The following is a 27,056-nucleotide window of genomic DNA, read 5'->3' on the forward strand; positions in this document are numbered from 1 at the left end:
ATCTCATCATTTTCTGACTCGATAGAGTTGCCCATTGAATAACTTATCCCTTTATTCATCATATTCTTTCCTGTGTCTTTACCGACTTCTTTATAATCTTCATATCATATTTCTTAAGATATGGCAAAATCATACTGAATTAGAAAATCAATTTCTTGACATCAATGACAAAATAATAATATCAAGACAGTAAAACATCTTTAATCAGTTATGTCCATAATCATCAACAACCTTCTCAATATCCTTGTAATATTGCCAACAATACCACAATCCATAATATATAGTTTCCTTCAAATATCTAAGAATCCGCTTGACTGCTACCAAGTGGGATTTTCTTGGGACTTTTCTGGAAACGTGCAGCAATGCCCACTGCATGTGCAATGTCCAGTTTGTTGTGTACTACACAGTGCAACTTACCAATCATTGACCAATATTCCTTCTCATTCACCAATGCTGACTCATCTTGTTTTGACAATTTACAACCAGTCATCATCGATGTACCAACCGGTTTGTTGTCTTCCATGCCAAAGGTCTTCAACACCTCTTTGAAATACTTGGACTGAGTGATAAATATACCATCTTTCATTTGTTGAATCTGTAGTCTAATGAAGAACTTAATCTCTCTGATTAGTGACATCTCTAATTCCTTCTTCATTTCATCTGCAAATGCATGGCTCATCTTTTCATCTCCATAAAAAATTATGTCATCAACAAACACTTCACAAATCAAAATCTGATCTCTTTTTGTCTTCAAATAGATATTGCTATCTTCACTTGTTCTTTCAAATCCAATCTTCACAAGATGGGAGTGTAAACATTCATACCATGCTCTAGGTACTTGCTTCAATCCATACAAGGCTTTATGTATCCTACACACCATATCACTATCTTCTAATAGGGCAAACCCATTTGGTTTCTCTATATACACTTCCTCTTCAAGTATTCCAATCAGGAATGCAGATTTCACATCCATCTGATACACTTTGAATCCCTTGAAGGCTGCATATGCAAGTAGCATTCAAACTCCTTCCAATCTAGCTACCAAAGAAAAGGTTTCTCCATAGTCTTCTCCTTCTTCTTGAGCATATCCCTTACATACCAATCTTGCTTTGTTTTTTACCACTGTGCCATCTTCAATCAGCTTGTTTCTAAAAACCCATTTGGTGCCAATAACATTTTTGTGCTCAGGTCTGGGTACCAAAGACCATGTACCATTCTTTTCTATCTGGTCAAGTTCCTCTTCCATAGCTTTAATCTAGTCTTCATCTTTGTGTGCCTCTTTAAATGTTTTGGGCTCAAATTCAGAAATCATGTAAGAATTCTCTCTGACCTTTCTTCTTGTAAGTATTCCTGCATCCTTATCCCCTATGATCTACTTTGGATCATGATGTAGCTTTACATGCCTATGAATGATCTTAACTGATTCCTCTTGCTTTTCCTCTTCATCATCATCTTAATCAGCATCTACTGGTGTAGGAACATTGTTACTTGTACTTGGTTGTTTTGCAACCGGTTCCTAGAAGGTTACATCTGGTTCATATACCGCTCGCTTGCTGCTAGTTTCATCAACTCTAACATTAATACTTTCAACAATTCTCTGAGTCCTATTGTTAAAACACTTGAGAGCTTTGCTCTTGGTAGAATACCCTAGGAATATTCCCTCATCACATTTTGCATTAAACCTGCTCTGGTATTCACTTCTCTTGATATAACACTTGCTACCAAACACTCTAAAGTAGCTTACTACTGGAGTCTTACTGGTCCAATACTCATAAGGAGTTTTATCCTTACCTTTCTTGATGAGTACATGGTTCATAGTGTAGACTACAGTGCTCACCGCTTCTCTCCAAAAAGTGTGAGCAACCTTCCCTTGAATCAGCATCGTTCTGGCAGCTTCAACTACAGTCTACTTGTTCCTTTCTACTAGGCCATTCTGTTGTGGAGTTCAGGGGGCAAACAGTTGCCTCTTGATGTCGTTCTCTTCATAGTACTTATTGAATTCACCAGAAGTGAACTCACCTCCTTGGTCGGTTCTAAGGCATTTAATCCTCTTACCGCTTTCCTTTTCAACTAGTGCTTTGAAGGCTTTAAACTTTCCAAAAGCTTCAGACTTGTCTTTCAAGAATGTGACCCACATCATTCTTGAGCAATCATCAGTAAGAATCATAAAGTACCTATCTCCCTAAACACTCCTTGTTTTCATAGGGCCACACAAATCACTATGCACAAGATCAAGTAAATTATCTGCTGTGAAATATTTACCTTTGAAGGTTGAGGAAGACATTTTCCCCAGTTGACATTCTCTGCACAAGGGATTCTCTAGTTTGTTTAGCACAGGCAATCCTCTAACTACCTTGATCTTACTGGCCTTCACAATATTATCAAAATTTACATGGCAGAGTCTCTTATGCCATATCCAACTGTCATCAAACTTAGCCATTAAACATTGACTGATATTTGTATTTAACTGAAATAAGTTACCTTTGGTCTGCATACCGGTGGCCATCAGTTCACCACTCTTTCCTTTTATTTTGCACACTCCATCTTTGAATTCTAGAGTGAGTCCTTTATCATTTAGCTGGGCAACACTCAAAAGGTTATGCCTGAGACCTTCTACCCAATACACATTATCAGCACTGCTTTTTCTATTTAGAGAGATGGACCCTTTGCCTTTTACCATAAATGGTGCATCATTACCAAATTGGACTACACCTCCATCATACTCTTCCAGAGATAGAAACTTCATCCGGTCACCAGTCATGTGGTGAGAACATCCACTATCAATAATCCACTCATTAGAATTATCAAAGCGGGAGACAAGAGCCTTCTTGTCTGACACATCTTCCTTAATGGCTACAAAAACTATGTCTTCGCTTTCTTCATCTTATGATTCATCATCAGTGACACCTTCATCGATTGCAACAAGACAGTTTGTCCTATTTCCTCCTTTGAACTTTTTAAACTTCTCTGGTTTGTCCTTATTATCACTATTAGGATAGTTGACAGCAATGTGTCCTATCTTATTGCAAGAAAAACATTTCAAAGGGAGCTTACCTCTGTATTTGCCAGTTCCCTTAGGAAGTCTCTTGGCAAGAAGAGCTTCAAACTCCATCAAGATCTCCTCATCATCCATATCCCTGCTTTGTCTTGATTCACAGCTGGTACCAACCTCTTTTCCCTTTCTAGATAGTGCAACAGATGCTCTAAACTCTGATTTAGTCTTCTGAACACTACCATCATAACTGTTTAGCTCATATGTGGTCAACTTAGCAATGATGGAGTCAAGGGATACCTTTGTCTTGTCAATAGATCTCAACTCCTGAATAGCGGCAACCCTTATTGCATAGACTGGTAATAAGGATCTCAAAACTTTGCTACCAACAATGGGATCATCCATTGTACCTCCATCACTCTTGATGTCTCCAACAACATTTTTAATTCTTATCCCATATTGTTGAATGGTCTCTCCTTCAACCATCTCCATGTCTTCAAATTTTCCCCTAAGGTTCTCTTCCTTAGCTTGCTTCACATGCTCATCACCACCATAGATAGACTCCAGAGTATCCCATACATCTTTGGGATTGTCTTTGTCTTGAACATCTATAAACTCAATATCAGATAGACAACTGATAAGAGCTTCCATGACTTGCCCATTCTCCTGAATTTCTCTTCTTTGATCATCGGTGAGAGTACTGGTAGGGACAAAATAAGTATTCTCAATGTAGTTCCAGTGTTGAGCACCCATGCTTTTAATGTAGATCTTCATTCTGTCCTTCCATATCTTAAAGTTATCTCTGTTGAACTTAGGACCTTCCCTCTTCATCATTAAAATAGGATCTTTTCCTCAAGTGGTTAAGCTTATAACACAGAGGACCTGGAGGACGCTCTAATACCAATTGATGAATAATGATGAACAGTAAATACCTAACAGATACTGAGAGGGGGGGGGTGAATTAGTATGGACAAAAACTTCTTAAACAACTTAAACTACAAAGACTGCACTAACTGGTAAACAATATCACTAGTCTAAATCAAGGCACTACCGGTAAAACACAGTATGACTGTAAAAGACATAAACCGGTAACATCTAGATCTTTTCAAAACCTATTATCTCATCTCAACTTCACCCATATGCTTAAGTAAGTAATACATCATAAATACAATGACCATTGTTTTAGCCTGCATTACCGCTTAACAGAAAACACTAAAACATCACATGAAAAAGCATCACACATAACAAACTATTTTTTCACATGGAAACCCATCTGGGAAAAACCACGGTGGGGATGAATACCCACAAGTTGTTCTTGAACTCTTCTAAAGTCCACTCTATTAGGAGCCTAGTTTGGTTAAAGACTTTACAACAGGTTCTGCTAGGAATCGATCCTGCTAGGGATCATCTAGTTAAGGGATGGATAAATACCCAGTTAGAGGTTAAAACCTTGTTAAAGGTTACCTTATAAGAGGATTTGAAGAACTCAATGATTTTGAGTCACCCTGTTAAAGGATTTACAAAAAGCCTGTTAAAGCCACCCGGTAAAGGGATTTTCCATCTGCTGAAATGGTTAAAAGTCAATAGGTAATACACTAATCTGATAACAACACTTAATGCCAAGGAAGATCCACTTTAGTTCCTTTACATCTGCAATCACACTCTACAGATCTCTACTCACTTCTCTGGTTTGGCAAGAATCACTTCACATACATTCATTTGCCAACAACTTCAAATAAAAATCATCATCAACCTTATAGACAACAATTAGGTTGGTGGCCAAAACCTAAAACCCTAAGCATCTAGATTAACAATATGGTCAGTCCAATCCTGGCCATTTAAATACATTACATAGGGTAAAACAACCTTGAACAAATCTCAAGACGTTCTCCATCATCCATTCTTCACCACTTCTGGAAGCTGATAACCCATCACGCGCTCTCCACCATTTACTAAGATTTTGCTCATTCCCGAGGTAGATAGAATCAATCTTCTTCATGTAAGATCCTCAAGGAGATTCTTCATGTGCACAAGGCTGATGTGGCAACACGATCTAATCTTCATTTCAATGCTAACTCATCACAGGATGTCATCGATTGAATCACACAGACTTGGAATGCATCAATCGAAAACCCTGAAGTTGAGACTACCAACCGGTAGTCATACCAAATGAAACCCTGATACCAACTTTGCATATACCAGTTCGCACTCCAACATACTGGTTCACTTGTTGCATATACCGGTTCATACCATCATACTAGTTCACTTGCCAGTTTGCATATACCGGTTCATACCATCGTACCAGTTCACTTGCCAGTTTGCTTACTTCAAAATACGAATTCATACTTCAGCATATTGACATCGATGACAACATACAATCCCATCATGTCATCAAACTCTACACATATGCCAACATTCTTCCATGGCTCTAATCGAGTTATCATCTTTACAAGCTTCAACAACATCTTTAGGTTCAACTTTAAAAATCAAACATATCTCATCAACATCTAACCTTCTTCTAGTTATCACACCTTTATTCTTCTCACCAATAATGTGGTTCTTGGAATGATTTAATCTTACATACCTTAGAGTCTTCTAACTATTCTGATTTTCAGACTCAAGCTCATGAACATCCTCACTGGTAGTAGCAATAGTTTTAATCTCTACCAAATCATTTTGCTTAGGTTTTTCAGGATGATTAGGAGATAAAACAAGATGTTGACACTCATATTAAGCTCTGATCTCTTTCCCAAAGTTTTCATCCACCTTCACACTTGCACTTTCAACTATCTTTATCAGTCTCTTATTATAATACTAGTAGGCTTTTCTATTTGTAGAGTATCCTAGGAAGATACCTTCATCACTTCTAGCATCAAACTTTCCAATATCCTAGTCTCTCTTGATATAACATTTGCTACCAAATACTTCGAAATATTTTCTAGTAGGAACATGACCAAACCAAAGCTCATAAGGAGTCTTATCGGTATCATCCTTGATATTAACTCTATTGAATGTATAGACTGTAGTGTTAATATCTTCTCTCCAGTAAACCTTCGAAACATTTCCTTCAATCAACATGGTTCTTGTAGAATCTAAAATAGTATAGTTCTTCCTTTCAACAATCCCATTTTGTTGTGGGGTCCTAGGAGCAGATAATTGTCTTCTGATTCCATGCATCTCATAGAAAGAACTGAACTCATCAGAACACAATTATCCACCTCTGTCAGATCTCAGACACTTCAACTTCAATCCAGACTCAGTTTCAACTTTAGATTTGAATATCTTGAATTTTTCAAATGCTTCTGATTTTTCCTTCAAAAAGACAACCCACATCATTCTGGAATAATCATCAATTAGAAACATAAAGTATCTATCACCCTACACACTTCTAACATTTGTAGGTCCACATAGGTCAATATGCACAAGATCTAACAATCCATCTGATGTGTACCATTTACTATTGAAAGAAATCCTTGTTTTCTTACCCAACTAACATTCCTTACATACCGGATTAACAAGTTTAACAATCTTAGGAAGATCCCTAACAACTTATGTAGAACTGATCTTGATCAATGAATCAAATTTTACATGACACATCCTTCTATGCCACAACCAACTTTCATCTATCTTAGCAATCAAACAACTTTTCTCACTAACATCTAGAAGGAAAATGTTACCTTCAGTCTTAGTTCCTGATGCAATCTCTATATCGGAGGCATTCGAGATCTTGCATTTACCATATTTTAATTATAGATCATAACCCTTGTCAACCATCTATCCAACACTTAAAATATTATGCTTCAAACCTTCAACATACAAGACATCATCAATGTTATGCTTACCATCAAAAGAAATAGAACCTCTCCCATAGACTACATAGGCTTTATCATCTCTAAATCTAACTATTCCACCATCATACCTTTCCATGCTTACAAATTTTCTTTTGTCACCAATCATGTGATGTGAACAACCATTTTCAATCACCCATTCACCTTTTTCTTCTACCTTAGCAACCAATACTTTCTCCTCAATAGAGAAACTAGTGGAATCAATAGCCACATGACTATCTTTTTTAATGGCAATAAACACAACTTCATCTTCTTCTGATTATTCATCTGTAACACCTTCATCTGAATCATAATAACAGTTCTTCTGTCTCCTAAATTTTTTATTATACTTATAAGGCTTATCATACTTCTCATGCTTCTCATATTTATCATTCCTATCAAACTTATCATGTCTATCATAATTAGCCATTCTCTTCGGACATCTAGAAGCAAAATGTCCAATCTTATTGCAAGAAAAATATTTTAAGGGCAACTTTCCATCATACTTACCGACACCTTTAGGCAATCTCTGGGCAATCAATGCTTCAAGCTCATCAAGCTATCTCTCTTTCTCTACTGTCTCTCTTCTTTCTCTTTCATATCTGGATATCCTGCACTCATCAAGATCATATTTATGCTTACCAGACATAGATGTTGATGCTTTGAATGTTGTCTCAGACTTTCCATGTGATTCACCAAATTCACTCAGCTCAAATGCAGCAAGTTTTCTAACTAATACATCCATTGTCACAATAGTTACACTATGTATCTCATCAATAGCAACAACCTTATGCTTATAGGTAGGAGGCAAACATCTTATCACCTTAGCAACAATATCATCTTCTTCAATCTTTCCACCGGTAGATCTGATAACAAGGACAAGCTCATTCACCTTATCCATGTATGAATGTATGTTCTCATCATCTCCCATCTTCAATGTCTCATATTTCCCTTTTAAACTCTGCAACATGGCAACTTTCACTTGACTATCACCTTCATACAGGATCTCAAGCTTCACCTAGATCTCATGTGCGGTCTGAAGTTCCATTACATTTGTCATTTTAGAATCAGTCAGGGCACTGAGTAATGATTCCTTCACTCTGATGTTATATTCAACTTCCTTAATCTCATCAGGAGTGGATGGTCCATTTTGAGGAACAACATAGGAATTCTTAGTAATCTTCCAATATTCATCTCCAAGACATTTCAAATGCACCTCCATCCGCTTCTTCCATATAGTGTAGTTACTTCCATCAAACCTCAGACTATCCTTGAAAATAATACCATGAGCTGCCATCTTGAATCTCCTCAAGCGATTAAGCTTCTACCAGAGGATCTAGATATAATACCAATTGATAGAATCAATCAAGAAGAAAGAATGAGAGGAAGGAGGGTGAATCAGTCTTCATCGGATGCACAACAAATAAACTTCCAAAATATTAATTGATAAACAACAACACATAACACCAAGATTTTGATGTGGAAAACTCGGTTAAGAGAAAAACCACGGTGGGAACCTACCCACAATAAGATGATACTCTGCCATAGCATGTGAAAATATTACAATGGGGAACACACATGCATTTAGGCACACTGCCTAGAGTTCACTTCTCAAAAGATATATTACATGAAGGATACAACCCTTAGGGAAGTCTCACTAACTTACAAAATGATTCACACTATAATCTAGAAGGAATGAACTGCAATAATAACATCTACAAATGCCTGATGATAGTTCTAGTAAAGAATAGTTGTCTACCTTGCAGCACCAAACTCACAATAACACTTTACAAAAACATCTCACCTATATATACAAATCATCAACCTTGATAAAAAAGGATGGCTAAATCCTCAACCCACAACTCACAATTACAAAAATTACATTATGCGTTACAAAGATCGACCAACGGTCCAATATTATAATTTATATTATATAGCATGGACCTAATTCAAATTCCCAAACGATTACATCCACCGGAAGTTCTGCCAAAATCAACCGCAGCATGCTACACCACCGGAAATATTGCATAACACATAAATTATCACTGGTAAAACTCACTCAACAATCAATGTGCATCACCAAAACAAGTAGGACATGACTAGGAAACACCATCAAGCATGTTAGAATCATCTGGAACAATTGCACCATCATCTCTTTTCAAATCCTCATCTATTAACGTCTCAAAGCTCAAGAACACAACCAATCAGCAGCTGTCACAAAGAAAGATAACTTGCGGTGTACCAAATAATGAACCATCTGAAATGAAGATACACAAGATCATCCCAAACAATAATCCAAAATCTTAGCACAAGATCTGATCACACTGAAATATACCGAAGGGAATACCGGATACAACAAAACAATGATCAACAAAACCAAACTACAACACCGGACCAAAAACCTTTTCCAAACTCACTGGAACAACTCACAGGAATATGTTGACATCAATGACAACAACATATCCTAGCAGAAGCAATGACCAACCAAATCAAGAAATCTTCCCAATAATCCAACAAGGTTTACAAAACTTATTTTCCCAACACAAATCCCACTAATAACCCAAATTCTAATCAATATCATGATATCCATTCAATCCCTTCTAATAATCTGATTCAAGAGAAAACAATTTTTTTACTCCATCCAACAATCCTCTCACATGTCAAGATAAAAGTATCCCTTCACCTCTATATAGACTTCAATATCTCATCTCCCTAAAGGATACCATTATTCCTCCTAATCCCCCTTATGATCGATCCACCTCAATATCCCATCATCCCTTCCAATCCCACTCATGATCCTAATACACCTCAAGATTCCATCACCTCTACATTATGTTTTTCATGATCCCCTTACCTATTAAAAAGATTCCACCACTTTCATCCAATATGGTTTACTTCATTATCCTATCATTTATTCCATACTGTATCCCCCTCAAAATGGACTCACATCTTGTTTAAAAAGTTACTAGTGATGAGCTGAAATAATAGCTCTTTTATTCCTATAACTCATAAGTGTTTGCTATGTTTTAAGTTGCACATGTGTGTATGATAAGTGGATAAGCATCTATAAGCTATAAGACACAATGCTTCAATTAAGTGATTGCATGCATGGTTAGATAGATATAATCATGAACATAAAAACCATAACAAATCAACCTATTGCCTTCTAAAAGATGCAAGTATAGACTTGCTCTCAAATTTGTCTAAGCAATACCAATGACTAGACTACACCAAGATGAAGGATTTAATCTATATGAGCACAAGATTAAGCTAAATGGATGCAAGATAAGCTAGATATGCAAGATTAAGCTAGATGAATGAATAATAAGCTATATGAATTGATATTAAGCTAGATGAATTCAAGCAATCATAAATAAACTAAATATGCAAAAAGCTAAATTAAGATGCAATAATCTCAAAGCACAATATTTTCAATGACTCCAGAGCAAAAACTGCATAATAACAATAAATCTCCAGGGTGTTTTGAATGAGAGATGAAGGCTGAATTTATAGAGACTCAAAAGAGAGACCAACGATCGAGATCGATTAATGATGAGCGACTGATATTCCTCAAGAAAAAGAATAATTCATGATAATTGAAATAATTGAGAGATCAGATTAAGTTAATCTTGAGATGGATTCCAATTATAGTTTGATTGAATGCATTCTGATTATAAGTTTGAGTTTGCATTGGAGATTAAATTCAGTTGATTCCATGCACTTCTTTAATTTGCTCAAGATTTTTATTTAGAAAAAAGATTTTCAATGCAACTGAACTTATTTTATCAAAAGCTTTGAGTTTCAATTTTAGAGAAAATGATTAATTCAATTTAATTTCTTTTCTGATTTCTCAAGTTATCTCAATTTTAGAAAAAAGAAATATCTTAAGTTTGATTTCTTCTCTCAATTTAATTATTTTCTTTTGTTTTCAATTTAACTTTTTCTTTTTAGATTAATTCCTTTTTTTGTAAATTAGTTCCTTTTTTTATGATTAAATGGTAAATTTATTTATTAATTAAATATGCTAGGATATTTCATTAAATAAATTTAATTTCTTTTATGATTTCTCAGGTTATCTCAATTTAGAAAAAAGAAATATTTTAAGTTTGATTTCGTCTCTCGATTTAATTATTTTCTTTTGTTTTCAATTTAACTCTTTCTTTTGTAGATTAATTCCTCTTTTTGTAAATTAATTCCTTTTTTTATGATTAAATGGCAAATTTATTTATGAATTAAATATGCTAGGATATTTAATTAAATAAATAGGATAATTGATCAAAATGATTTACTTGGTATGATTAATTAATTAAATAAATATTTAATTAATGTTGAGTGATTTATTTGCCATTTAACATTAATGATTGAGAATTAATTAATTAGATGCTCAAGGTTGATTTAATTGCCTTTTGTTAGGACCTTGATGATGTTGTCGAGATTAGAGGACCATGGTTTAGGTGACCATTTTTAGGGTATTACATTAATGTGCAAGCAGCGCATTGGTTCAAATAATAGTTGATGTCAAATAGATATCCGTTCTGAACTTGATAGATCACAAACTGATGAAGAACAATATGTTCAGCTTGATTTGAAGCGATGAAACTGATCAGATTTGATTAAAGCAATACCAATCCTGAACTTGATTGAACAAGAATCAATAAAGAGTGAGATATTGTTCTTGAACTTGATTGATCAAGAATCAAACATCAATCTAGGACTTGATTGAACCAGATTGAGCGAGAGACGCAACCAATTCCAAACTTGATTGAACAAGAATCGACTAAGCAAAGCGAGAGAACTGATTCCAAACTTGATTGAACAAGAACTGACTGAGCAAAGCAATAAAATCGATTCTAAACTTGATTGAACAAGAACTAATTAGCAAGAAAAAATGTCCAGCTTGATTTGATGTGATGAAACTAAACATCGATTTGAAGATTCATTTAGATAAGGACAAAGATTGATATGCCCCTAGAAATTGATCTATTTGACATCGAAGAATCTCAACTTGATACGATGTGATTTAGTTAAGATACCCCTAGTAACAAGGTTTAATTGATTTTCTTTGTTTGAAAAGATTTTTACTCGACTTTGTGAAGAGGATTTGAAAAATTTCTCAAATTTTAATGATGATGATCGCTTAAAAGTTGTAATGAGTATGCCCCCTCAAGAACAAAATCGAAAGATAGTGAGGGTACAACAATTGTAGGCAATTTTTAGTGATGATAGTTATTTGAGCACAAAGATTGATGTTAAAGAATTAAAATCAGAATTGATTTGAGAGTTTTCAGATTTAGAATTGAGCACAAAATGATTCAAAAATTGACTTGAGGATGAAAGTGCTAAGTGGTCAAAGTGAAATTTTGACTAAAAAATTGACGTCTGATTTCGATTTCGATCCTGAAAATGGACTCAGGATAGTCAATTTAGCTTAGGGTACAAGTTTTATGTCCATTAGAGAAAGTTTTAAAATTAGGGTTTGGGCTATATAAGGGGTTCAATGTTTCATTTTCAATTCATTTTACCTCTCAAAGTTTGAAGTTTGAAAAACCCTCCTGCAAAGAAAAATGGCCATTCCAATTTGGGAGCATCGATTCGAGCACTAGAGACGTCATAATCGACTGCAAAACTACGACTCAGTAGTAAGTGATCAATCTTTAGCCTTTGCATTGCTTAATATTAAATTTTTTGTGGAATTTTTTTGCATTTTAATTTCGTTTGAAGTCATTTTCATTGTTTTGTCGTACGGTTGAACATTGTTTCTCATAAATTATTTGTCCCTCTTATGTTTTGTTATTTGGGAAAGTAAGGTATTTCATATGGTTTCCTCCCATCAATCATACAAGAGTGTTCTTGATAGTCCATTTTATCGTGCAAGACGATATCATTTGTCGTATAAGAATGTGTAATCGTGCGGGATGTAATGTTTGCTTGTACAAGTTTCTGCTTATCTATGGAAACTCGTATAAAAAACAACAAGCATTTTTTAGAGTCTAAACAACAATTTTTTATTTTGAATTTTGTATATTTGGATTTATGAGCATGTTTAACATATGTTTAGTAAAAATTTGATCACATAGTGACAATTTGTATTTTTGATTTTGTAGATTCGGTTGTCGAATATTCAGTTTTGATGTACATTTGCACCGACAATGAGGCTAGTTCGCAAGTTATCAGACATCGAGAGAGCTCATATTTGTTTGTGTGGATTCAGATACCTTTTATAGATGCTTGATATCCATGTTAATCATGGTATGTTGACTTCTTTAGTTGAGCATTTTCATTCAGAGCATAAAACCTTTCATCTACCAGTTGGAGAGATGACTATCATGCCAGAGGATATATACATGATTTTGAGGATTCCATTCATTGGAGACAAGGTTGATTATGATTCTATGACCGACTAGGTGTTTTGGCATTGATACATATATTCCACGAAAAGACTATTCCTTGAGCATGCTATCATGTGGGATGATTTGATGAGCAGTACCCTCTGGAATGCGTTTTAGCAGGTATGATCAGTTGTTTTATGATGCCTGATAAAGGACAATGGGGTTTTCTATATCATTAGGGTAGAATGCTTGAGAGGATGCTGACTCATCTCATGAGATCAGGGTGGGGATCATGCTTTCTTGCTCATATATATCATGAGATGCATGATATTGTGTATCAGGAAGGGAAGAGCATGGTAGCAGGTGTTTTAGTTCTACAGATATGGGCATGGGAGCACATCCTAATATGCAAACCTATTGTAGATTATTCTAGAGAGGCACACCGACCTATTGTATGTCATTATTCAGGTTATGTTACTCAGCCCCACCTATGCAAGATTGACTATTGGAGGAGATAGTTGGATGATCTGATTGATGTAGTATGGATACCGTATAGGGGTCTAGAGCTATGGGATGATTGGAGAGTGTAGAGGAAGGTTATGTTCATGACTCGACCTCGTATTGGTAGATTGGTGTCTATTATTGAGTGGTTTGTAGTATCTAGGGTGATGAGGCAGTATGGGAGACCACATAGTATATCCCAGGAGTTCACAACCTATGCTTGATATGGAGAGGAGGAGAGATGAGGATGGGAACCAAGAATGTCATATGCGTCGAGCATGCAGGAGTTAGCAGGTTTACAGCCGCAAAGATGGGATTATCTAGAGGATGTAGCAGATGTGAGAGCATTGCCCCAGTAGAGAGATTGGTTTTAGAGACATCCTTTCCCCTGATTTACAAATCTGGGAGAGCATGCGTCTCTTATATAGGAGGTTAAGGATGATGCACCAACACAGGCATAGGTACCAGGTTAGGTACAAGGATGAGGGTAGGTATAGGGACAAAGAGCAGATGCACCTAGGCATAAAAGAGGTGATCCTAGTGCTAGTAGTAGTAGGGTACCAGCAGGAGTTAGACAATGACAGAGAGGGGAGGGTGGATCCTTAGGAGTTGTTGGGGTTGATACTAGTGGTGCTAGGGTAGTAAAGGGTGGAGGTGAGGAGGAGAGAGCAGCTCCTAGGTAGTTTAGGCAGTGGAGGGATGAGTAGGGAGGCGGAGAGGGAGATGCTGGGAGAGAGAAGGGAGTACTAGATGTAGTACAGTCTCTGAGATCGAGGTTGACAAGTTTGCAGTCACAGTTGACAGTGGCATAGATGCAGCTTGTAGAGCGAGACTGACAACATGCAGAGGTCAGAGTAGAGCATGATGCTCTTTAGCGAGAGGTTTTGCATCAGATGAGTCATGCAACCTATTATGTCACACCTTATAGTGTAGCTATCCTAGTAGCGTAACAGGTTATTTTGTATTCTTAGTATATGGATCGATTTGAGGGAGCTAGGGAACCTAGACAGGATGTCAATCAACAAGCACCACCTCCTCCACCTAGCAATGAGGGAGAGGCAGACAATAAAATTTGCTATATCTCCTAGATTTTGGTATATACCCCATTTGTGTAGCCTATACTGTTCTTGCTCTGATGAGACACATTGTATTTGATAGTTGATATCATTTGTACTCTGAGACACTAAGATTATGATGATATATACGAGATCTTGATTTAATTTCATTTTACTTTTGCTTATCTATTATGAGATGTCTTTCTATATGCATGCATATATTTTCAGTATGGATGTTTTTGCTTTAATTTTCTTTTCCATATGCAAATAAATGATGAAAATGAGTAACTAGTAATGCAAATGTTTATTTTTTTCATGCAATAATATGAATGCAAATAAATATATAATGAAATGTATGGATCTATATAAGATGCTCATGTATGTAGCTAACATCTCAATACACAATTACTCAATCGAAGAAATGATGATGAAAAAGAGACCATTTAGCTGAGAAATGACGATTGCTTCAAACTCTCATTCAAAAGATAAAGAGATCATTGTTATCATGCCAAAATAACTCGAACTGCATAAAATTTAGAATGAATGCAACCTAAACTTATTCACTAGATTTGGTATGCTTAATTTTCATCACTAAGTGTTTTACAAACATAACAGGCAAAATAGAGTTCCTTTCTTTTCATATGCAATATTAATTGTCTTATCCACAATGACCCTTTTTTTGTTCATATCCTTGGATAGATTACGCATGCATCTAGATTGCACATTAAAGAAATTCCCTCAAAACAGACAAAGAAATGACTCCAACCTCCTTGTAGCATACAAATAAGCAGAGTCGAGGTATGTGTGGCAATTTCACCTTGATGTAAAGGCACTTATCATAGACACCCAGCTGATTAGATGTTTCGAGATCATTGAAATCATTCGTACAAGTAGAAAAAAAAGAAAAGTATTATGCCCCCAATCCTTACTCCTCTTAGTCAAGATAGAATTTTTCGAGTTACTTAGATTGAATAATAATCAAAAACCAATGTACAAGATAGCACACAAAGAAAATGTCAATCATATCTCAAACAGTTTAGTGATTGTTTTTAGTAGTCTCGTTTTGCTTGTTTACTCAATGATAAAACCCTTCAGTAGTTTGGAGATAGGTGACTGACTTGGGTTGGATGACCTAGTACTACCGACAAAAAGATGACTTGGTTGATACTGCTTAGGACATGTGAATTAATTAGTCAATTACCCTAAGACTAGGACATTGATCGGTTTCAAGCTATGAGAGTTCTAAAAGAACTAGGATGTCACAAAAGTGACTAAAAGATATATACAAGCAAATGCAAAGATGCAAGAAAGCGGGAATGAAAATGGGAAATACCAAATTTGCGTTGAAAGATGGAGCGCTTGAGTACAAGAGGTGCATGTTTACTAGGTTTTCACCTGCTTGGCAAAGATCCTTTCTTTTTTTTTTCTTTTTTTTTCTTTTTTTCTTTTTCTTTTTTTCAGGGCATTTTATGTTGTACAGATTGCTAGAGTAGAGAATACTAAGTGGAGAATTTCTTCAAGTGGATGGTGTTGATTGGTTCACTGAGTTGTTCTCCTTCTGATGTTGAGATTTGATAGGCACTAGAGCCAAATATTGCAGTAATGATGTAGGGACCCAACCAGTTGTTTTCAAACTTCCTTTGTTGTCTCGAAACTATTGATATTTAGGATTTTCTCTCAAAACAAGGTCACCAACCTGAAATTCTCTTTGTCAAACTTTCTTGTTATAACCTCTAGACATTCTCTTTTGGTAGGCTCTCAGATGATCAATAGTGCAGGATTGAGCTACAGATGCCAATCTTTTCCATATTTGTTTACTATTTTGTGTAAGATAGTCAACAGATTTTTGTTAGATGCTTCAGCTTGTCCATTACCTTGAGGGTAGTATATGGATGACCAGTGTTGTTTGATTTTGAGCTTTCCATAGAGCTCATCTAGATCTTTGTTTTGAACTGCCCTCCATTGACAATCATAATTGAAGAAGGTATCCCATACCTACACATGATATAGTTAAGGATGAATAGAGCTACTTGTTTATTGGTTGCTTTGATTATCAGAATCGATTCTTCCCACTTAGTGAAGTACTCAGTGGAAGTTATAATAAACTTGTGTTCGTTAGATGATGTAGGATATATTTGGCCAATGAGGTCAAATGCCCATTGTTGAAAAGACCAATGTGTGATGAAAGGTATTAGATCCCTTGTTGGAGCATGTATGAGATTTCCATGTAGCTGACACTTCTCACAAGTTTTAGCATATTTTATAGCACCTTTATCCATATCTGGCCAGTAGTCGCCAACCCTTAGCAATTTTCAAGCTAAAGTAAGACCGTTTGAATGAGATCCAAAAATACCTTCATGGACTTTGGATAATGTGCATTGGGAATCTTCAGTTTCTAGACACTTAGGCAAAGTACTATCCAAACCTCGCCTATACAAATTGTTAGCAATGATGACATACCATGAAGCGTTTCAGATTAGGTTCCTTTTCTCATTATGTGTAATATTAACAGGAATAATTTGGTCATGCAAGTAAGAGTAAATATGGTTATAGCGAGATGAATCATGTTCAATAATAGAACAAACCATTTTGGACTCAGGGGAATCAAAAGCAAGATAATGTAATTCTTCCACCAGGAATTCAAAGTGGAGCTCAGATTCTTGTAGTTGTGGTATAGATGCCAAGGTAGCCATAACATCTACTGCTCTATTTGCTGATCTGGGAATCTGTTGAAATGATACAAAGGTAAAGTGTTACTTGATATCATCAACCATTCTCTTATAGGGCATCAGTTTCTCATCCCAAGTCTTATATATATCATTGATTTGGTTGATAATTAGTTGAGAGTATCCATAGATGTGTAGCTCAACAACCTTCTATTTGATAGCCAACTTGATCCCATTTACTAAAGCTTCATATTCTACAATATTGTTTGTGCAAGGAAAGAAAATCTTGTAAGCCTTTGGGATTGAATATCTTTGAGGAGTGATAAAAATTACTCCAGCACCAGAACCATGTTGAGTGAAAGATCCATCAAAGAACATTTTTCATGATCACTGAGTAAGGTGCATGATGAATTCATCTGGAAATTCTATGTGCAAAGGTTGATTGTCTTCAAGTGGAGCATCAGCAAGTTTATCTACAATGACATGTCCTTTGATAGCTTTTTGTTCTATATATTCAATATTAAATTCTATAAGAACCATGACCCATTTAGCCAATCTTCCTATAAGTGTTGCTTTGCTGAGAAGGTGTTTGAGTAGATCAATCTTAGCCACCAGCTTGATAGAATGTGCTAACATGTAGTGTCTTAATTTCTGTGATGCAAAGACTAATGCTAAACAAGCCTTTTCTATGATAGTATAGTTCATCTCATAGGACACCAAGGTTCTATTGATATAATATATAGCTCTTTCTTTTTATTCTCATCCTGTTATACCAAGAGTGCCCCCAGTGATGTATTTGTAGATGATATGTAGAGAATCAATGGTTTGCCTTGAATTAGTGGCATCAATATGGGTGGATTAGAAAGATATTCCTTGATTTTGTTTAGATGTTGTTCACAATATTCATCCCAGTTGTATTTGACTCCTTTTCGCAATGCCTTTCTAAATGGTTGAGCCTTATCTGCTAGCTGAGAAATAAAGTGTCTTATTGATTGGAGCCACCATTGTAAACTTCTCATTTGACTGACATTCTTTGGAGGTGGGATTTCTATGATAGCTTTGACTTTTTCTAGATCCACTTCAATTCCTTTCGCTGAAACAACATATCCTAGGAGCTTACCATATGTAACTCCAAATGCACATTTATTGGGATTTAATCTGAGTTTGAATTTTTCCATCCTGTCTAATATTGGACCTAGTTCTGATAGACGTGTTGATCTTTTTATGGACTTAACTAGAGTGTCATCAACAAAATCCTCCATGTTTTTGTGCATAATGTCATGAAAAATTATTGTTACAACTCTTTGATAAGTTGCACTTGCATTCTTTAAACCAAAGGGCATTACATTCTAGTAGAAGGTTCCCCATGCACAGGTGAATGTTGTTTTCTCTTGATCCTCGGGTGCAATTTTGATCTGATTGTATCCTGAAAAACCATCCATTAAATAGTACATTTCATAGCCAACAGTCATGTCTATGTTGGGTAGTGGAAAATCTTCCTTCGGACAAGCTTTGTTTAAATATTTGAAATCAGTGCAAACACGGATTGAATTGTTGGGTTTAGAAATAGGTACAATATTAGATATCCATTCGGCATAATCAATTGTTCTGATGAATCCATCTTTTAGCAATTTTTCTAGCTCATCCTTAACAAGTAATGCAACATGAGGATGAATTTTTTGAATTTTTTTCTTAACAAGTTTAACTCCAAAAGTGATAGAAAGATGATGCATTATGACCTCAGGATCTAGACCCAGCATATCAGCATATGTTCATGCAAAATTGATCTTCTTTTTCGTGAAGAAATCAACAAATTCTTTTAGTTCTTTGACTGACAAGGATTGAGCTACATGTATGGTGTGTTGAGCTTCTTTTGTTCCAATGTTCACTGGTTGTGTAGGTTCAATTAGCACTAATGACCGCTCTTGAAAGTGATCAGGAAAAATTTCAAGTATCTCACCTTCAGGCGCATCAGAGAGGTTTTCATCGTTAGGTACGCCCTTTATTTTTACTATTTTTTATTCTGACACATCCACGGTGTGGTTTTCGCCATCAGAACTCTTATTTTTCTTTTTTTCATTTTTTGCAACTAAGATACTTGACATTTGCTGCTGTCATGTTCTCACTTTGTTCACTAGTGGAAGAGTCCATTGGTTCAACTGCATTAAGATAACAGGATAATGTATAGTTATTGACAAAGGTAGGTATATCCAAAGGTTGATGAGTACAGTCAATTAGCTTAGGATGTACCAGGGATAAAGATTTAACATGTTCAAGGGAATTCACAGTATTGTAATCACAACCTTAGACCGATAAGTCAATTTCGAGAAGACTACCTTGCGTAAGTGTCTCGAGACCAGGAAGAGTTAAAAAATGATTATTGAAGTGTACGTTAATATTCAGGGGACCTAACCCAATAGACCTACCACTAGCACTATCTTCTTGTTGGCATTCTACACTCTAATGAAAATAGTTGATGTTGTCATTAATGGAAACCAACTAGCAACCAATTGGCAACCAATTGGCATCAAAGACATCATGCACCGGTAGGCATCGGCACCAGTAGGCACTTTCACTGGCATCCAGATCACACCGGAAATGAAGTATACCGACACTCAGGCCGACATGGGATAAAGTTTTGCCTATAAGAATTATATTGTAAATGTAATTAATTATTTGTAAGCCGACTTGGTATATTGTAAAGACTCACATATGTATGAGATCTCATAGGTCATTTTGAAGGATAATGTTAAATATAATAGGAAATTATTATATGAGGTGATATAGTGGACAGTGAAGGTTTTGACTGACTGAGCTTAAACCGGTACTGAACCAAGCATTTGAGATGCTATTTTGAACAACACATTATATTGGATTTAATTATCCATATTGTAGTTAGTGAGACTCTTTTGAGCAATGTGCTCCAGGCAATTGGCCTTCCTGCATGTGCAGGCCCTTATTGTAAGTAGTATTTATTCATATTGGCCAGCGAGTAAATATTGTGGGTCACAAATCCAACCGAGGTTTTTCCCACACCAGGTTTCCTCATTAAAATATCTTGTGTTATGGTGTGAATTTATGTTGTCTCTGTTATTTCTATTTACTGCATTATTTCTTGTTTATTGGTACATTATTTTGGGTTGCAAAGTTACAAATAAGTTCAAATATTTAATTAACTGGTTAGACACTAATTCACCCCCCTCTTAGTGTCTTTGGGACTGTCATTGAATCTAACACTTCTACCTCGAACTAGATTACATATTGTGGTTTGACAATAATAGGGTCAGCAGACAAAGTCTTGACATTCATGATAGAGTTGTCACAGTTTGGTATCGAATAGGTATTGTCATAAATAGAGCTTATGTCAGAGTGATCAAAGTCATAAGATGAAATTTTTGACTCTTCTTCAAGGGATCTAGTAAAAGTATGTATAGTATCAATATCTACATCTTTGATGCCGCAAGTTCTTTCTTGATTTGGTTCATTGATCACTTGTATTTGACATACCTGTTGACATAACCATGGTGGCTCTGTTAGTCTTTGTCATCTTTTCCATTCAGCTTCCTCTAGAATAATGACTGGCCTTGCTTCTGTAGCCTCCAATTCTTCTTTTGTAGTTCCATACCTAATTGGATCTATCTCATTAGAGGGAGATATAGTAGGTGAATAATTGTCTTGTTCTCTTCCTTCTTTCAGTTGTTGTTCATAGTCTTCTTGTCTTTTTAGTTTGATTTCCTCTATTTCCTTTTGTAGTTTTAAGCATGCTATCTCTTGTGCTTCATCTATGATATCACTAGATTCTTTAGGAGTTTCTATAGTAGATGTATCTGATAGAGGCTCTGGACCACATTCATACTCATTTGATTCAGTTTCTGAATCATCTACATGGATTCTACCTGTGTATACGACTGGAATGTTCAGTGGTGCAAACAACTCTTTAATTCCTTTGATTTCTTCTTTCAAGTCTTTTAGGACTTCTACTCTATGTAGTGTTATTACTGACACAGTTGGAACTTGATTACAATTTGCTTCCTCTCTCTTGATTCCTAGTTCTTCTTGTTCTTTTTCATACTCTTCCTGTGTTTGCTGAGTATTTATTTCTTGTGATGTTGAAGGCGATATCTTTTTTCTCTACTTAGACTGATGATGAGAAGTATGTTTCTGATCTGATGACTCCTCGAAATGGTATCCAAGTCCAGTTTTGTGATTAGTAGACTTAGTTTGTAGTTAAATAGGATCAACAATACCTTCTTGATACTTGCCTAGAGGACCGGTACCTGAATATCCCATGTGGTGAATCATCTTATAGCCTGGACCATATCGTGTCGGGGAAATTTCACAGTATTGTACTTATTTGTTTTCACTATCTTCTTTGAAGAGCCATTTGAGAATATCATCCTCTTCTATTTCACCTGCAAGGGAAGTAGAGGACTGTATAAAAATACCATCATAAATGATATTTGGAGTTGAAGTTTGTGGCTTCATAGCCTCTGATCATTTTCTAGATTGTCTCGGTGATGGAGGAAGAGATATTAGTGAAAGTACAAGTTCTATTTTGTATCCATATGCCAGTATCTGTGATTTTCAACTTCTTTTCTAAATCTTTCATCAAAGTTTCTAAACTTTTAGCTATAGAGGCTGCTCTGTTATGAGGAACAAAGGTATTAGTACACTGTTTTAATGAATTATAGGTGTAACTTGTATCAGCAGGAATACTGACTTCAATTCCATTATAAGGAAATTTCAAGAACTAATGATAGGTAGATGGTACTACTTGCATTTCGTGAATCCATGGCCTACCCAGCAAGATGTTGTATGAAAGAGGAAGATCAAGCACTTGAAAAATAACATCTCTTTCCACAGGTCCTATCCCGATTGGTAATAGTACTAGAACTTTATATGTTTTTTCTTCTTCATCATAAGCTTTGATTGTTATTTTCTTTGCTCGATCAATGACATTTTTAGAAAATCCCAATGGTGTCAGTAGATTGTAGGTACAAATATTCAACCTAGCGCCTCCATCTATCAAAACCCATTTGACTCGGTGTTTATGGATCATAGCTTCTATGTGTAATGGCTAGTTATGTGGATGATTCAGTGAATTATCATCTTCTTCAAACAAGGTGAGGTAATGAGGCAAAGTCAGGTAACCCACCATAGATTGAAACTGATCTACATCTACATCTTTGGGGACATTAGTAGTGATCAAAGCTTTGTCTAGGATCTCTTTATGAGCAGAAGAGATCTTAAGAAGTTCCAAAATGTTGATTTGAGCGATAGTTCGTTTCAATTGTTCGACAATTTTATAACTAGGAGAGGATGATGAAGCCAGCTACTTAGATTTAGTTTTGATCATATCTGGTTTTTTATTTGAAGAAGTCAGTAGGTTTGATGTTGTTTGATCAGGAGTTGAGGAACTAGCTCCTTTGAGAGTAACCTTTTTTTGAGCGTGGGTCACAACATTTGCAGTTTATGTTTTATTTTGTTTATCTTTGACTATGATCATGTTGTAATACTTAGATTGGGAAGATTCAATAATGTTGATTACATTTTCATTGTTAGCATAGGTGTAATTGAAATTGGCACTCCCTTGGATTTTGAGGAATCGCCTTGTTCATAAGTAGGCAAGGGATATTTAAAGGCTTTGCGATCAGTGTTAGTCGTGTGATTTCCAACGACAATTTTTCCAGCATCAATGAGGTCTTGAATATCATGTTTGAGTTTCATGCAGTTTTTTGTTGTATGACCCTTGTTTCTATGGTATTCAAAATATTCATTTTCCCTCCACCATTGGGTTTAACTTCTGGATCATATGGTCTAGAGTTGTCTGACAATGTTATCAGATCATTTGCCAATAGAGTTTTAAGAGTTGATTCATTTGATTCTCTAGATGAGTGAAATCGTGTTTAGGTTTTGAAAGCCAAGGTTTCTCTTTAAACCACTCTTTTGATTTCTTTAGAGGATTTTCTGTTGCAGTTTCAGCTACTTTGAGTGTTTGTGTGCCGCTAGCCAGATTAAATATTGTGGGTTTTAATTTTGTTTTAACAATGTCTACCACTCAATCATTAACAATGTTTATGTTGTTATCTTTTCTGTATTTCTAGTATTTGTTCTTTTCTTTGGAACTAGAGCCTTGTTGTGTTTCTTTCCAAAGTGATATATCTCCTTTCTTTATAAGCACACCTTCCATTCTGAGGGCACTATCTACCATTTTGTTAAATGAAGGGTATACTTGCATTTGGATGTTGTATTTCAATTCAGGGATCAGGTTATTGACAAAGATATCCATCTTCTCAGAATCTAGAATAGGTCGTTAATATCTAGAGAACATCTTTCTCCAACATTGAAGAAAAGTGAGAAAAGGTTCTCCTATTTTCTATTACAAAGCTTGATCATAGTGACTAGATGACGAATGTTATAGGAGTATTGCTGGAGAAAAAATTCGACTAATTCCTCGAAAGTTTTATTTCCCATAGGTAGGCTTGAAAACCATTTCATAGCTTGTCCTCCTAAACTCCTCAGGAAAATGTACATGAGATATGTTTGTTCATGCATGAACTCCATACATAAAGCACAAAATTCTCTAACATGGTCTTGAGGATCTGCATTACCATCATATTTATCAAACTTATGAATCTCCACTCTTGAAGGAAATGGTGGTATGTAAAGATTTTTGGCAAATGGGAATGGGCAGATCGTGTCTAAAGAATATTGCTTTGATGATTTATCCTTGTTTTTCAGCTCTGTGATTTCAGTCTGTAACATTTGCAATTATTGGTTTACCAACACTAAGGGTGTTTCAATATTATAATCAGTCGAAAGTTTAGCGCCTTGTTTTGCTAGTTCTAGAAAATAATCTTCTTTTTCTCTAGCCATTATAATCTTCATCATTTTTTCAGAAATCCTTATCCTTTTGACAACTATTTATAACAGCTTCTATAGGTTCAAAGGCTTCAAAATCACTAGATGAGGAATCACTATCATTAGCATGGGTACTGAGATTGTCATAAGTATCGTGTTTAGCAGCTTGTCTTTCTTGTTTTTCTCTAGACATGATGGGAGATAAGGGTTGATCAAAAATTGGTAAATTTGACGATGAAGGTTTATTTAAGGTAGGGTCCTCTACAAAGAATGGATTTTCTTTTAATGAAAAGGATGATCCTTTTCCTTTAATATCTTTCTTGTGAGAACTTCTAGTTTGAGTAGGAATTTATGACTAATGTGACTGAGACTAGATGTGATGCAGAAGTTAAAATCAAATTGAATCTAGTTGTTCGTTTGACGCATTTATTTGAGAGAAGTAACTAAGATTTAGTCTGGATTTAGGAATGATCTATCCTATATAAGATGTGATCTAGGTTACTTAGTTTGATTTGAGAGAAGTGAATAAGACTCAGTATAGTTTCAGGATCAATATATCTTATATAAGACATAATATATGTAACTTAAGTTTGATAAGTAGTTGATTGAACTAGCTGAAAGATGATCGACAAAATCGTGTAGCACAACGAAAGGGGTACACTATCAAATTTATTTATGCTCAGAATTATGATGACCAGTTTTATGCTCATTGTACACTAATTAGACAAGTTTGACTATTCTAGAAAAGTGTCTAGAGAAACAAGTTTTTGGACTCACAAAATCAAGAATTCGTACGATAGAGTTTTCAGACCCAGACAACAATTTAGCAGTTCCTAGATGATAGAGATAGTTTCTCGTACGAGTTGCTGTCTAAACTCGCACAACAGTTTAATGACCTCTAGACAATAATATGATGAGTATGATGGTTATTTGTATGACAGTATGCTAAGATCTAGATGATAATTCTCTAAGAGCATAACGATAATTTTTTATACTCAGACGATAATTTTGATAGGGGCAGATGATAATTTTGTATACTCGGATGAAAATTTTGATAGGGCCAGACAATAAACTGACAAGACTAGTGTAGACTTGTGCGACAATATGTATGTAGCTAGACGATAAACTGGCAGGACTAGTGTAGACTCGTACGACAATATGTATTTAGCCAGATGATAATTCTGCAGACTTGTATGACAGAGGACTAGACAAAGATGATATTCTGACATGGACAGATTTTTGACAACTGAAAGAGCAATTTTTTATAAGGACTGAGTTTTTGATGAATGACAAAGAATAGTTTTTGACATGGACTGAGTTTTGATCACTGAGTTGTTGATTGTTTTCTCCAGTTTTAGTATTTTAGTTTCAGTTTCAGGGATGAAAACATAGAAAACACGTAAGATGTATAATGACTTCAAGCACATCACACTAAACCTATGGAAGTTGGCTTAGAGAAGAAAATATTTTCTTGCAGACTGAAGTACACACCCAATAGCTAATCATGATATGACCATTGAGTCTCACGCAATGGATTCTCAATGTTGTATTAGCCGACTCCAAATGGTAATGGAGGCACGATATGGCAAGTATCTTGGGAGAGTTACTATCTCTCTTGAACAAAGATTATCCCCCTTTTGGAGGTGAATCGGGTAGCCTCTATCTTATAATTCTTAGTCAGGAATTCCATTCAAAATTACCCCTTGAAGTCATGCAATCATGATTGAGGCCTATAGCCCGATAAGGTACTGAAACTTGAGTTGTAGTCACATAAATGTGATTGAGACCACGAGGCCCTACAAAATGCCCGAAATGAGAGATCTCAAAGAGAAAACTCAAATAATCCCATCCTCTGAGACTTTAATCACCAGAGGCCTATTTTATTATAGTGAGTTGGAATGCTCAGGTCCAGCTGTACTCACTTGGGTTGTTCTTACAGGGTGATTACTTTTTCCCACTGTGACAGGTCTGCTAAAGGTACACAAATCTCAAATTTAGAAAAATCCTCAAGGGTCTAGATTACTAATTGTCTTTGTAGACAAAAGAATACTCTCCTACCTCTTAGATTTTCTAAAAACATAAAAGATAGATTTGTTCATTAACCAGATAGCAATTTAGGTGCCTAAAAATGTATTTAAAGAAGACACAATGTTCACTTGAATCTCCTCAGGAAACCTACAAAAACAATGAATCAGTAGTCATATTATTTTTGTGTGACAAGCATATTCTTTGACAAGCATTCTACAAAAAACTGATTAGGATGTCAAAATTTCACAGCAAGACGAACAACAAGCCAGGGTCAGCATTAGTACCATAAAAATTCAACAAAAACCCTAAAAAATGCAGTCTATTTTTTACACAAATATTCAGAATACCATACGAGTATTCTCACCAAGCCGTACGATAATTCACGATGGACTATATGATACCTACAGTTTGTCATTCAGGCATCTGCGAAAACTCGTGCGAGTTTTTACAGAAACTGTACGGATTTAAAAATCCAAAAAATAAATCTAAAAAAAATAAAATAAAGTTAATCTGCGAGGCCGAAAGATGTAGTTCTCTGCCCCATGGTGGGTGCCAAAAATGTGTGTGTCAAAAGTGGATAAGTATCTGCAAGCTGTAAGACACAACACTTCAATTAAGTCATTACATGCATGGTTAGACAAATATAATCATGAACATAAAAATCATAACAAATCGACCTATTGCCTTATAAAACATGTGAGTATAGACTTGCTCTCAGATTTGTCTAAGCAATACCAGTGACTAGACTACACCAAGATGAAGGATTTAATCTATATGAGCACAAGATTAAGCTAAAT

Source organism: Cryptomeria japonica, chromosome 8, assembly GCF_030272615.1.
Source record: "Cryptomeria japonica chromosome 8, Sugi_1.0, whole genome shotgun sequence".
NCBI classification, from domain to species: Eukaryota; Viridiplantae; Streptophyta; class Pinopsida; order Cupressales; family Cupressaceae; genus Cryptomeria; species Cryptomeria japonica.